The sequence below is a fragment of the Hordeum vulgare genome, unplaced genomic scaffold (assembly GCF_904849725.1).
Source record: "Hordeum vulgare subsp. vulgare unplaced genomic scaffold, MorexV3_pseudomolecules_assembly, whole genome shotgun sequence".
NCBI lineage: Eukaryota > Viridiplantae > Streptophyta > Magnoliopsida > Poales > Poaceae > Hordeum > Hordeum vulgare.
This window is the reverse complement of record NW_025422611.1, coordinates 48,848-60,000: the sequence shown is the minus strand read 5'-3', so window position 1 is coordinate 60,000 and position 11,153 is coordinate 48,848. Positions and strand designations below refer to the sequence as shown.

At 37.0% G+C, this 11,153-nt stretch overlaps 1 protein-coding gene across 1 annotated transcript in view; it reads left to right on the top strand.

Moving 5' to 3' along the window:
* Positions 1-2,634, top strand: part of LOC123421239 (NAD(P)H-quinone oxidoreductase subunit 2 A, chloroplastic) — a 6,887-nt gene extending 4,253 nt beyond the window's left edge. The window contains exon 2 of the mRNA XM_045107520.1: positions 1-2,634. This exon is cut by the window's left edge and continues 1,912 nt beyond it. The gene's annotated coding sequence lies outside the window, so the exon portion shown is untranslated.
* Positions 2,635-11,153: the final 8,519 nt, after the last annotated feature.

Genomic DNA, 11,153 nt, shown 5'->3' with positions numbered 1-11,153 from the left:
GAAAAGCAAGATCCCGAATAAGAAAACAGAAACCGAGGAAGAGGAAACCACAAGAGTGAAGACTAGTAGAGTCTCGTCTTTTGTCATTCTTTGCTCCTTTTTCACTCAATGATTCCTTCGAATTTGCCGACCAAAAATTCTATATGTCTATTCTATCTATGATATTTCTATATATATAGAATATGATATCTAATATGACATCCGATTTGTCAAAGGGATTGGATTGGTGACTTACCCATTCAGTGACTTTGGCACTGGACGTTCCAAAAACGGGTACTATCGGATCGGGTGAATTAGAGAATAGACAGAGGTCCGTTGGCATTTCAGCCTTTCTTCTCCTTTCAGGGCCTATCCGAAAGAGAATCCAGTACCTCTTGGTCCTGAATATCAGAATAGGACGAACGAACCGGCCTCCGCGGATATCTTTGCTTCGGAACAAAACCCTGCAATCAAATAGATTGTCCCAAGGGCGCCATATTCTAGGAGCCCAAGTTATGCTATTGAAAATTCGTTCCTCTAGCAGTTCCGGTTTGAGCATTCCGTTCCCTTTTTCAAACTCCACTTCTTTTCATATAGCAATCCCTGATCAAAGAGAGAACAATATCCATTTCAAAACATTTATAACAGATTCCTTAGTTCGGACCGACGAAGTAATGTCACTCGACTATTATCAACCTGACTGCAATCTTTTTCTGTCGGTAAGGATTGCACCAGAGCACCTTCTACTTCTAATAGGCCATGAACTATAGATAGAGAAGAATCATTCTGAGCGAGTACATAAGAAGCGATCCACTTTTTTTCATCGGTTCCAGGGGAAGACCAAAGATCTTGCGCGGCAGGTCCGCCAGAAAAACTCAAAAGAGAAAGAAGTCTCGTTAATCTCTTCATGCTCGTTCCAAGTTCGAAGTACCTTTTGGCCAAAGAAAAACCCGCTTCCTGACACGATTGCCTCTTTATCTTTATATAGATAGATTCTATGGGGTTATTACTTAGTAAGTCTATTTTGTACAAGAGCCCCTCCTATCTGATAGAAAAGGGTCCCATGATCCCGAGCCGATCTTACCTTGGCTCGCAAACCCCAAGTTTGTCTATGAAGAGCTAATCTAATTGTATTTTTTTCTAGAATGGATTTCTTATGTGGAATACTAATGGATAGGGCCTCGTTGCTAAGTGCTACAAGATCTAGTGCACTGGAACTCGTGGTTATGGACCCGAATCCTTTAGTATGGAACATTGTCTTTTCCAAGTAAAAACCCCTAGTATATGAAAGAATGAAAAGGTGCTTTCGTTCTTGTGGAATAAGAAGCCCTCGTACCTTAATGAAAGGAAAATCGTAATTTTTCGTTAGGTATTTGACCAAATAGGATCGTCCAGTTCCTATAGAACCTATCACTAAAATACCCGATAGGGCTAAGCGGAACGAAAAGGGTTTTCCATGAGATGGTAAATGAAAACGATTAGTCCCACACGAGGTTTGGGAATAAGTGATTGTCTGATAATGAGCAAGGAATATACGTCTTTCTGCTAAAGAGGATCTATTAAACTCATAATTCATTAGATCCTTGTTATCAATGCCAACTAGGTATCATAAGGAAATGGATCCCGGTTGTTCAATCCTTTGATAACCAAGGTCATTCTTTGCTAAAGAGAAATGATCACTATGAGTCAGACTCAATAGAATTGGATCCATTCCAAATAGCGAGAATTAGGATTCTTGATCCCTCTCAATCTCTCTTTCAATTCGAGGATCCAGAGAGGTGTTTTCATAGTCATCTCCGAATATTTGCCATCTCGGAATATTTTCGATTTCATTTTTCTATGATATGTCTTTCTATATGAAAATTGGTTATTTACGATGTACGATGATCCCTGTTAAGCATCCATGGCTGAATGGTTAAAGCGCCCAACTCATAATTGGTAAATTTGCGGGTTCAATTCCTGCTGGATGCACACGAACGGGAACATTCCATAAGTCTATTGGAACTGGCTCTCTATCCATGGAATCTCATCCATCATCCATACATAACGAATTGGTATGGTATATTCATACCATAACATAAGAACAATAAGAACTCGAATTCTTATCGATACTGGAACTCAGAGCATAGGAGGGAAAGTCGATTTATGGATGGAATCAAATACGCAGTATTTACAGAAAAAAGTCTTCGTTTATTGGGAAAGAATCAATATACTTTTAATGTCGAATCGGGATTCACTAAGACAGAAATAAAGCATTGGGTCGAACTCTTCTTTGGTGTTAAGGTGGTAGCTGTGAATAGCCATCGACTACCTGGAAAAGGTAGAAGAATAGGACCTATTCTGGGCCATACAATGCATTACAGACGTATGATCATTACCCTTCAACCGGGTTATTCTATTCCACTTCTAGATAGAGAAAAAAACTAAAGGAGAATACTTAATAATACGGCGAAACATTTATACAAAACACCTATCCCGAGCACACGCAAGGGAACCGTAGACAGGCAAGTGAAATCCAATCCACGAAATAATTTGATCCATGGACGGCACCGTTGTGGTAAAGGTCGTAATTCCAGAGGAATCATTACCGCAAGGCATAGAGGGGGAGGTCATAAGCGCCTATACCGTAAAATAGATTTTCGACGGAATCAAAAAGACATATCTGGTAGAATCGTAACCATAGAATACGACCCTAATCGAAATGCATACATTTGTCTCATACACTATGGGGATGGTGAGAAGAGATATATTTTACATCCCAGAGGGGCTATAATTGGAGATACTATTGTTTCTGGTACAAAAGTTCCTATATCAATGGGAAATGCCCTACCTTTGAGTGCGGTTTGAACTATTGATTTACGTAATTGGAAGTAACCAATTAGGTTTACGACGAAACCTAGAAATCGATCACTGATCCAATTTGACTACCTCTACGGGATAGACCTCAACAGAAAACTGTTGAGTAACGGCAGCAAGTGATTGAGTTCAGTAGTTCCTCATAGAAAATTATTGACTCTAGAGATATGGTAATATGGAGAAGACAAAATTGTTTGAAGCACGCACAGAACCGGAAGCGCCCCTTGTTTCAAAGAGAGGAGGACGGGTTATTCACATTTAATTTGATGGTCAGAGGCAAATTGAAAGCTAAGCAGTGGTAATTAAGACCCCCGGGGGAAAATAGGGATGTCTCCTACGTTACCCATAATATGTGGAAGTATCGACGTAATTTCATAGAGTCATTCGATCTGAATGCTACATGAAGAACATAAGCCAGATGACGGAACGCAGAGACCTAGGATGTAGAAGATCATAACATGAGCGATTCGGCAGATTTGGATTCCTTTCCTATATATCCACTCATGTGGTACTTCATCATATGATTCATATAAGATCCATCTGTCTAGAGATCGTCATATACATCTAGAAAGCCGTATGCTTTGGAAGAAGCTTGTACAGTTTGGGAAGGGGTTTTTTGAGAGAAAAGAAGAATCTACTTCAACCGATATGCCCTTAGGCACGGCCATGCATAACATAGAAATCACACGTGGAAGGGGTGGGCAATTAGCTAGAGCAGCAGGTGCTGTAGCGAAACTCATTGCAAAAGAGGGTAAATCGGCCACTTTAAGATTACCATCTGGGGAGGTCCGTTTAGTATCCCAAAATTGCTTAGCAACAGTCGGACAAGTGGGTAATGTTGGGGTGAACCAAAAAAGTTTGGGTAGAGCCGGATCTAAGTGTTGGCTAGGTAAACGCCCCGTAGTAAGAGGGGTAGTTATGAACCCTGTGGACCACCCCCATGGGGGCGGTGAAGGGAAAGCTCCCATTGGTAGAAAAAAACCCACAACCCCTTGGGGTTATCCTGCGCTTGGAAGAAGAACTAGGAAAAGGAAAAAATATAGCGATAGTTTTATTCTTCGTCGCCGTAAGTAAATACGTAACTAGGAATATGGAAAATTGCATTTTTGGAATTTGCAATAATGCGATGGGCGAACGACGGGAATTGAACCCGCGCATGGTGGATTCACAATCCACTGCCTTGATCCACTTGGCTACATCCGCCCCTTATCCAGCTAAAGGATTTTTTTCTTTTTTCCGTTGATCATTATTCTATTTATTCTGACCTCCGTACTTCGATCGAGATATTGGACATAGAATGCCACTCTTTAAAAAGGAAAAAAGGAGTAATCAGCTGTGACACGAAAAAAAACGAATCCTTTTGTAGCTCATCATTTATTGGCAAAGATAGAAAAGGTCAATATGAAGGAGGAGAAAGAAACAATAGTAACGTGGTCCCGGGCATCTAGCATTCTACCCACAATGGTTGGCCATACAATTGCGATTCATAATGGAAAGGAACATATACCTATTTACATAACAAATCCTATGGTAGGTCGCAAATTGGGAGAATTCGTGCCTACTCGGCATTTTACGAGTTATGAAAATGCAAGAAAGGATACTAAATCTCGTCGTTAACTGAATTCTGAATAGAAAGATTAAGAAGAAAAAAAAGATTCAAAATAAAGTAAAGGTAGGCGGGGAATAAACTTATTTATGACAAGTTTCAAACTAGTAAAGTATATCCCTAGGATAAAGAAGAAGAAAAGTGGGCTAAGGAAACTCGCAAGGAAAGTTCCAACCGATCGTCTACTTAAGTTCGAGAGAGTTTTCAAAGCACAAAAACGTATCCCTATGTCTGTTTTCAAAGCACAAAGAGTTCTTGACGAGATTCGGTGGCGTTACTACGAGGAAACTGTTATGATACTGAACCTCATGCCCTATCGAGCATCTTATCCCATCTTAAAGTTGGTTTATTCGGCAGCCGCAAATGCAACTCATTATAGGGATTTCGACAAAGCGAATTTATTCATTACTAAAGCCGAAGTCAGTAGGAGTACTATTATGAAGAAATTCAGACCTCGAGCTCGAGGACGTAGTTTCCCTATAAAAAAAAGCATGTGTCATATAACAATTGTACTAAATATAGTAAAGAAATCTAAATAACCTTTAGATCCATCTAAGATTTCGATTCCCAGTAAAAAAAAATATAGAATAGAAAAATATGGGACAAAAAATAAATCCACTCGGTTTCAGACTTGGTACAACCCAAAAACACCATTCCTTTTGGTTCGCACAACCAAAAAATTATTCTGAAGGTCTACAGGAAGATAAAAAAATAAGGGATTGTATCAAGAACTATATACAAAAGAATAGGAAAAAGGGCTCGAATAGAAAAATAGAATCAGACTCAAGTTCCGAAGTAATTACACATAATAGAAAAATGGACTCAGGTTCAAGTTCCGAAGTAATTACACATATAGAAATTCAAAAAGAAATCGATACGATCCACGTCATAATCCATATTGGATTCCCAAATTTATTAAAGAAAAAAGGAGCAATCGAAGAATTAGAGAAAGATCTACAAAAGGAAATTAACTCTGTAAACCAGAGATTTAATATTTCTATCGAAAAAGTTAAAGAACCTTATAGACAGCCTAACATTCTTGCAGAATATATAGCTTTCCAATTAAAAAATAGAGTTTCATTCCGAAAGGCAATGAAAAAAGCCATTGAATTAACTAAAAAAGCAGATATAAGGGGAGTAAAAGTAAAAATTGCGGGTCGTCTCGGAGGAAAAGAAATTGCACGTGCCGAATCCATTAAAAGGGGCAGACTTCCCCTCCAAACAATCCGCGCTAAAATTGATTATTGCTGCTATCCAATTCGAACTATCTATGGAGTATTAGGTGTAAAAATTTGGATATTCGTAGACGAAGAATAACTAATCTTGTCTTCGAATTCTGTCCATTGATAGAATAAAAAATGACAAGAGACTTTTTTCCTGAAATCCCTGCAAAAGAAGAAATTCTACCTCTTTCTATAAGATTTAATGAAAATTGATAAATCATTTAATATAATTGCTATGCTTAGTGTGTGACTCGTTATTTTTTTTTCTTTTTTAAAGAAAAAAACTTAGTAATTATAGAAAATTAACTAATACTAATAACCAACCTATTGCTTCGTATTGTCGAGATCCTAACTAAGAAACAGTCACTATATGAATAAATACCTCTATCATAAATGAGTAGATGTGTCATATAGTTGTAGCAACTGCACTTTTTTATCTAAAAAAAAAATGGGATTCTAGGTTGTGAAGCAAAACTAAAGGGATGTGGATAAAGGGAGGGATGATAGAAAGAAGGAAGAGGAAATAAATAAGATATAGAATTCCACTGTGTATGGTCTATGAATTACATCATAAAAGGCAATGTGAAAAAGCATCAATATAATAAAACTAATAGAGAATGAAAAATTGTAACTTGAAAGAAGAACTACAAATTTTAAGCAATAATAAAGAGCCGCCCGGGTTAATAAAACTGAGAAAATTAACTCGGAAAGAAATTTTTTGGAAGCTCCGTTGCGGGATTCAGACCTAACCATTCAAGGAGAAGCAGTGGGAACGACAGAACCTATGATTCCATAGGATTTTATTGAAAAGAATCCTAACACTTCATTGGGTGGGATGGCGGAACAAACCAAAAAAATTGTCTTATTTGGTAAGTTTATAAATTAACAAATAAGACAGGAAAGAGTAAATATTCGCCCGCGAAATTCTTATTGAATTAGAATACTTTACCGCGATTCAATAAGAGTAAAAATAAGGATATTTTTTAGAAGGACTACATTATTATCTATAAATATAGAATTTAGATAAATATCCACACACATCTGGATATATTCTAGATCTTCTTTTTTGACTATATATTATATTTTTCTGTTTTAACAAATTCAATATAAAAATAAAAAAAAAACCTAACTTTTTCTATTATCTATTAATGTGTATCTATCCGTACCGTAATATTTTTAAATATTATGGAATTAGAGAAATTTATTTACATGCTTTCTCATTCCATTCGCGAGGAGCTGGATGAGAAGAAACTCTCATGTCCAGTTTTGGAGTAGAGATGGAACTAAGAAAGAGAACCATCGACTATAACCCCAAAAGAACCAGATTTCGCAAACAACATAGAGGAAGAATGAAAGGAAAATCCTTCCGAGGCAATCGTATTTGTTTTGGTAGATATGCTCTTCAAGCACTTGAACCCGCTTGGATCACGGCGAGACAGATAGAAGCAGGACGAAGAGCAATAACACGATATGCACGTCGTGGTGGAAAAATATGGGTACGTATATTTCCCGACAAACCGGTTACACTAAGACCCACGGAAACACGTATGGGCTCGGGAAAGGGGTCCCCCGAATATTGGGTAGCCGTTGTTAAACCAGGTCGTATACTTTATGAAATGGGGGGAGTATCTGAAACTGTAGCTAGAGCAGCTATCTCCATAGCGGCCAGTAAAATGCCCATACGAAGTCAATTTATTCGATTAGAGATATAGAACCCTAAAAGGGGTATGGAAGAAAAAAAATGCCCGGTTTTTCTTTCTGGAAAGACAATATTTCTTTCATCCTTTTGCATTGAAATAACAAATTGAAATCAAAATAATATGATTCAACCTCAGACCCTTTTAAATGTAGCAGACAATAGTGGAGCTCGAAAATTGATGTGTATTCGAGTCATAGGAGCTGCTGGTAATCAGCGATATGCTCGTATTGGTGATGTTATTGTTGCTGTAATCAAAGACGCATTGCCCCAAATGCCTCTAGAAAGATCCGAAGTAATTCGAGCTGTAATTGTACGTACATGTAAAGAATTCAAATGCGAAGACGGTATAATAATCCGCTATGATGACAATGCTGCGGTTATAATTGATCAAAAAGGCAACCCAAAAGGAACTCGAGTTTTTGGCGCGATTGCCGAGGAATTGAGAGAATTGAATTTTACCAAAATAGTTTCATTAGCTCCTGAAGTATTATAAATACTAGTAGGCGAAATTTAGATCAAAGAATTAATATTAGTAGATTGTGTTTTACGTATATGTTTTAAAATCCAAAATGAAAAGAAAAAAAAAGAAAACATGTTGATTATAGAAAAATTAGGAGGAACCTAGAATTAGAGTCTTATGGGCAAGGACACTATTGCTGATTTACTAACTTCTATAAGAAACGCGGACATGAATAAAAAAGGAACAGTTCGAGTAGTATCTACAAATATTACCGAAAACATTGTTAAAATACTTCTACGAGAGGGTTTTCTTGAAAGTGTTCGGAAACATCAGGAACGTAACAGATATTTCTTGGTTTCAACTTTGCGACATCAAAAGAGAAAGACTCGAAAAGGAATATATAGAACAAGAACTTTTTTAAAGCGTATTAGCCGACCCGGCTTACGAATTTATACCAACTATCAAGGAATTCCTAAAGTTTTGGGTGGAATGGGAATTGCTATTCTTTCTACTTCTCGAGGGATAATGACAGATCGAGAAGCTCGACTAAACAGAATTGGGGGAGAAGTCTTATGTTATATATGGTAATCGCCCCGCCTATAGTGCTCGAATTCTACCTCGCCCTTCCTATTTTGAAAATAAAAATGGAAAAATAGGAGAAAAAAATATGACAGAAAAAAAAAATAGGAGAGAAAAAAAAAACCCGAGAGAAGCAAAAGTTACTTTTGAAGGTTTAGTTACGGAAGCCCTACCCAATGGAATGTTCCGCGTTCGGCTAGAGAATGACACCATCATCCTAGGCTATATTTCAGGAAAGATCCGGTCTAGTTCTATACGAATACTGATGGGGGATAGGGTCAAAATTGAAGTAAGTCGTTATGATTCAAGCAAGGGACGTATAATTTATAGACTTCCCCATAAGGATTCGAAGCGTATCGAAGACTCGAAGGATAGCGAAGATTTGAAGGATAGCGAAGATTTGAAGAATACCAAAGATTCAAAGGATTAGGTTTTTCTTTTTTTTTTCTAGGGTAATAAATTCTAAGTTCTAAAATTCAAGCGAAGAGACTTATTTTTTTCCAAAATATTAGATTCATAGTTTAAAAAAGGATACGGAAATATGAAAATAAGAGCTTCCGTTCGTAAAATTTGTACAAAATGTCGACTGATTCGTAGGCGTGGACGAATTAGAGTGATTTGCTCTAATCCGAAGCATAAACAAAGACAGGGGTAATCTTTCGAAAAAGAACTTTACTGTCTAAAAAGTAAAAAAAAAGTACCCGCGGAAATGTTCCAATTCCAAATAAAATAATTTCAAATAATTAAAGTAAAGGGTGTATTTTACCCTGAAACGGATATCTTTGTATCTTTTTTTTTATTTCTAACTCATATTTATGAGATAATAAAATATGGCAAAAGCTATACCAAAAATTGGTTCACGTAAGAAAGTGCGTATTGGTTTACGTAGGAATGCACGTTTTAGTTTACGGAAGAGTGCACGTAGAATAACAAAAGGGGTTATTCATGTTCAAGCTAGTTTCAACAATACCATTATAACTGTTACAGACCCACAAGGTCGGGTGGTTTTCTGGTCCTCGGCCGGTACTTGTGGATTCAAAAGCTCAAGAAAAGCATCACCCTATGCTGGTCAAAGAACAGCAGTAGATGCTATTCGTACAGTAGGTTTGCAACGAGCAGAAGTTATGGTAAAGGGCGCTGGTAGTGGAAGAGATGCCGCATTACGAGCCATTGCTAAAAGTGGTGTGCGATTAAGTTGTATACGCGATGTAACACCTATGCCGCATAATGGATGTCGACCACCTAAAAAAAGACGTCTGTAAAAGAATTAACCCGCTTTCAACTTTCAAGAGAAATAAACGATTCAATGATAAAATAATAATACTAGTCTATTATGGTTCGAGAGGAGGTAGCAGGATCCACTCAAACACTACAGTGGAAGTGTGTTGAATCAAGAGTAGATAGTAAGCGTCTTTATTATGGTCGTTTCATTCTGTCCCCGCTTAGAAAAGGTCAAGCGGACACCGTTGGTATTGCCTTGCGAAGAGCTTTACTTGGCGAAATAGAAGGAACATGTATCACACGTGCAAAATTTGGGAGCGTGCCACACGAATATTCTACAATAGCAGGTATTGAAGAATCCGTACAAGAAATTTTACTAAATTTGAAAGAAATTGTATTGAGAAGTAATCTCTATGGAGTTAGAGACGCATCAATTTGCGTCAAAGGTCCTAGATACATAACTGCTCAAGATATCATCTTACCGCCTTCCGTAGAAACCGTTGATACGGCACAACCTATAGCTAACTTGACAGAGCCCATTGATTTCTGTATTGATTTACAGATCAAGAGAGATCGTGGATATCAGACAGAACTCAGAAAGAACTATCAAGATGGAAGTTATCCTATAGATGCTGTATCCATGCCTGTTCGAAATGTGAATTATAGTATTTTTTCTTGTGGGAATGGAAATGAAAAACACGAGATACTTTTTCTAGAAATATGGACTAATGGAAGTTTAACCCCTAAGGAAGCGCTTTATGAGGCTTCTCGTAATTTGATTGATTTATTTCTTCCTTTTCTACACGCCGAGGAAGAGGGCACTAGTTTCGAAGAAAATAAAAACAGGTTTACTCCACCCCTTTTTACTTTTCAAAAAAGATTAACTAATCTAAAGAAAAACAAAAAAGGAATTCCATTGAATTGTATTTTTATTGATCAATTAGAATTAACTTCTAGAACATATAATTGTCTAAAAAGGGCCAATATACATACACTATTGGACCTTTTGAGTAAGACTGAAGAAGATCTTATGAGAATTGACAGTTTTCGTATGGAAGATAGAAAACATATATGGGACACTCTAGAGAAGCATCTCCCAATTGATTTACTTAAGAATAAACTCTCGTTTTAAATCCATTGCAATTTTTTTTCTTCTTCTTTTTCGAGTTAGAATAGAATAAAAAGAAAAAAGAAAACAATTTTGCATCTTTGGTACAATCTATATTTTCGCGAAATGGATCATAATAAAATAATAAAATGGATTTTAGGTATCTAGGGAAGATTCTACTTGGAAGTAACTATTTCCTAGATACCTATGGTACTTCATGGTTGAATGAATCAAAAAAAATCTAAAAAAGACCTAAAGTTAACGATTTATCAATGGGTAGTGTTGCTCCAATACCTAACCAAAGAGCTACTACAGTACCGATTAAAAAAACGGTCGTAGCTACTGGGCGGCGAAATGGATTTTGGAATTTATTGACATTCTCTAGAAAAGGTACTGTCAATAAGCCTGTTGGCACAGAAACC